General features: G+C 45.2%; 1 pseudogene; it reads right to left on the minus strand.

Moving 5' to 3' along the window:
- Window positions 1-3679: 3679 nt before the first annotated feature.
- Window positions 3680-3797, minus strand: LOC126429349 (5S ribosomal RNA; annotated as a pseudogene).
- Window positions 3798-4176: the final 379 nt, after the last annotated feature.

The following is a 4176-nucleotide window of genomic DNA, read 5'->3' on the forward strand; positions in this document are numbered from 1 at the left end:
CACGTGAGGTGTGACAGCCATGGATGGTGTGGAGCTCCGCCGAACCACTTCTGATGACCTCATCCTCCGTGCCCAGCGATTAACCGTACTTCTGTCGACAGCAGATGCTCCACAGACTTTGCACAAGCGTTTGTGAATATTCTCCTCAGTTTCTTTCTCTGCAGTGAGGAGTTCAATGACAGCACGTTGCTTGTAACGTACATCACCTACAGCCGCCATCTTGCAACTGTCCTGCCGCTACGCTATCTGTCGGAAGTGAGGGTAACTTGCCACGCTCAATCAGGAAATGTCAAATAATACATTCGTAACTTTGCACATTCGTTGCGTTGTTTCCGGCTGAGAAAAAGAAATGCGGTGCATTACTTTCTGGGCAACACTCGTGTATAATGAAATTATGGCTGTTGGTGTGTACTTTCTTCAAGCACTTCCTCTCTACTGCTGCAAAACTGTGGCGGTCTGCAATGTCGCTCTAGGACTCAACGACGCTTCAAATGGTTCAAATGGCTCTGAGCACTATGGGACTTAACATCTGAGATCAGTCCCCTAGAACTTAGAACTACTTAAACCTAACTAACCTAAGGACATCACACACATCCATGCCCGAGGCAGGATTCGAACCTCAGATCGCAATGGTCGCGCGATTCCAGACTGAAGTGCCTAGAACCGCTCGGCCACACTGACCGGGCCAACGACGCTTCAAAGAACAAGACATCGACACACGTAAGAAAAAGGTGAGAGCTCAGAAGTTCGTGAGACATGTGAGACGGGATAACGATGTAACATTGGCACCAAATTTTACCGCAATTCTGACCAACGCCAGCAGGGTGTCACTCATTTCAAGACTTCTTTTAACGCGCCCTCTATGGAGGACAGAACAGCGACATCCAATGTGCCCGAGGAAAAGATTTGAGACACACCAGCATTCATAATAGATACTCAAAAGGTCTCAAGTGGTGATCTAAAGGAGCAAAAGGTGCTTATGCTTCTTCAGCTCTGTGGTTACAGGCCCTCCTGTGACGTTGTCGTAGATGAGCGCGATATTGACACATGCGGAAATACAATGGCAAAGGGTCACATTAAGACCCACCTGTTCAGTAATAGCCTCGGTTCGACACGCTAACATTTACTGCAAGTTCTAAAAATGTGCCTTTGCAGAGAAAACTCACGGAGTAGTCCTAGACGCCTAGCATCTGAGGAATGTCAAGCCATAGTCTGCCTACAGGCACCTAGCTGAAAATAACAAAAACTTGTGAGCTATGGCCTTTCTCTCACATTTGTCAACAATTCATCGGTTGAAGTGTGGTCGAGTTGAAGGGAGGCGTCGCAGAGCACCATGCTTTTGCACCATTACAGAGAAAGGCTGCAGGCGCCTTTCTGTGAAATTTCAAAATTATACATCCCAACAGGAGACAATTATGAGGTTTCGCAAAAGTGGTTCCCCAATTATGTTGCTCAATGTGTATATATACGATGGCATACTGAACAGTAATGCCTCCGAATTTTTTATGTGAAAAATCTTAAAGCTTTTTGAGTAAAACAGTAAGGCGGCACGGTTTTGTCACCATTCGTGAATAATTTGGACAATGATTTTTTTTTATTTACCTAGTGTGGGATCGGATCATTAGGCGGGGCTACCGAACTATTAACCATTTATTGGTTAATGCAGAGTAGCTGCATACTAGCATTTCTGTAGAGGTGCGTGCTTTGACTGTAATTGCACGCTGGCTGTGACGGAGGCTGAACGTCGGCCTTTCGCGGTCTCTGTGATCGACAAGGGGCAAGGGTGCAGTGAGGAAAGTTTTGTGACTGAATACAGTATATTGGCCACTCCGTTGCGGGGCCCGAAGAAACCAAGCTTCTCTCGACTGACCTTTGGGCAATGAGGAGGTGAAGGCGAGACGGTTCTGAAAGCATAAGATGGTCGAAATAGTGTCTTACGAGTGCTACCACCATCCTCCTTAGCACGGTGGAACTCACTGACACACTAGAGAATGTCTGCCACAAATGGGGACTAACAGTACAGAAATTCTTGTGACAGATACACAGACATATTACCACAAAAAGTTAGAGAAAAGTATCAGAATGGAAGAACGTAGAGAGAGGAGGGCTCACAATTTGTTCTAGACTTTTCTACCCAATGGAGTATGAGCTGAATTTGGTTGGATGACTGTTTCATTACTCGGAGAGTGGGAGGTATTTCGTTTGTAATAAGCACGGGATTCGTCGCGAGAAAAGTTCATGCTAATGAGCGGAGGTTTGCTCTGAATTTGAATGCTCGAGGGTATAGAGACTATCTGGCAGCGTATCAACAGGCACACATCGTTAGAGTGCGGTTCATAGGGCTCTCTCACGGAGTGTCGATAGTCGTACTTGGCTATTTGGAACTGCTGATTTTGCCACCAGGAACAGTATCATTAAATTCACTGTGAGCAGAGAAACGAACCTCAGCTTCTTTGTAGAGATTGTGGCACTACAAAGTGCTTCTTTACGACCGCACACTGCGGTAAAGTCTCTGCTCCTGGCTTTCTATTCGCGTGCGCATTGTGTGGAAGTGGCTTAGACCTTGCGAGGTTTATGACGGTGTTTCACGTCATCTGTGTTTTCAGAATTTTCAGCTACGCAGCGCATGTTTGCTGCTAAACCGTCGCCAGCAGTGGGCATATCGCCGCTGCAGAATTGCACTTCACAACTCTGAATTCACTGACATATGAACTTCGACGCTAGGCAGTATCGACAACTTAGTGTTTCTGTCGTATAAACGTGGGTGTGATTTTAAGTCAAGTCATAGACGTTTTTCACTCTCAAATTTAGCTTAATGAGTAGAAGCTAACGTCCTACGTCTGTACTTGCACAATTTGCATATTTTTCTTGAAGGCATTTTGTAAGATATGTGTTGCTCATTACCAAGTTGTTCTGCTCTTCCCAGGATTAGACACCAACTTTCGATCCTGACTAAGTTAGAGTGGATTATCTCACAACTTGGGGAATTAACCCACACGTTACTGCGCGTTTCATTTTGTCAACGGCAGGGCTAATTTAATTCACACCTTTTTTACATAACTTTGACACATGAACACGCAGTTTGAGCGGGTAGCGTTGGAGAAGGCGATCGTGAGCAGGATATTGCGCAAATAGGAAATTTTGTGAGGAATTAGTTTAGTTTCAGCACACTGAGTGTAGACTTAATTGATAGGAGGACTGACAATATTGGATTAGTAAATTTAAATTATATGGAACTTTAATTAGTTTGATGAGATTTGTAATTTGTAATATCATATCCACTCGTTGGACTACGTTGTGTCTCTGTTTTCTGCTGCGCGTTAAATTTCTCTTTTTAGGATTCTTTTTTTCTTTTTCGTATTATATCTCATACGAATGATTGTTGTTCTCTCGTCGTCGTATCTGCTTGTTGTTATGTTGTATCTTTGATGGTATGTGTCGTGCGGATAGAGATTTGTATGGAATGTTAAAAAAGGAAGCACTTCGTCTTCAGGCCACGAGTGGCCTACCGGGACCATCCGACCGCCGTGTCATCTTCAGTGGAGGATGCGGATAGGAGGGGCGTGGGGTCAGCACACCACTCTCCCGGTCGTTATGATGGTATTCTTGACCGACGCCGCTACTATTCGGTCGAGTAGCTCCTCAATTGTCATCACGAGGCTGAGTGCACCCCTAAAAATGGCAACAGCGCATGGCTGCCTGGAAGGTCACCCATCCAAGTACCGATCACGCCCAACAGCGCTTAACTGGGGTGATCTCACGGGGACCAGTGTATCCACTGCGGCAAGGCCGTTACCGTAGGGAATGTTAGGATTGGGTAGTATGCCGGGAACCGATAGGCAAGATCCGATATACGTTAATCTCAATTAGTATGTAGGAATTTTCATGTGTTGTGTGAAGTGATTTTTCGTTTAGAATCGATTAATAGCCTGCGGTGTTCGCGTTAACACGTGGCAATGTTCATAAAACGAGTGGCACAAGGACGTGAGACATGCGAAAATGTCTTGGATGACGCAGATGGCATCATTCCAGCTGAACAACAGAATTCTGGCAACGAATTACCTTATCTTGGTGACACTAGAAAATGGGATATCAGTCACATAACGAATAACACGACTAGTCAGGTAGAGGGTGTAATATAGGCTCGAAACTATCAATACGAATCTGGCAGTTTGA

The sequence above is a fragment of the Schistocerca serialis genome, chromosome 1 (genome assembly GCF_023864345.2).
Source record: "Schistocerca serialis cubense isolate TAMUIC-IGC-003099 chromosome 1, iqSchSeri2.2, whole genome shotgun sequence".
Taxonomy (NCBI): domain Eukaryota; kingdom Metazoa; phylum Arthropoda; class Insecta; order Orthoptera; family Acrididae; genus Schistocerca; species Schistocerca serialis.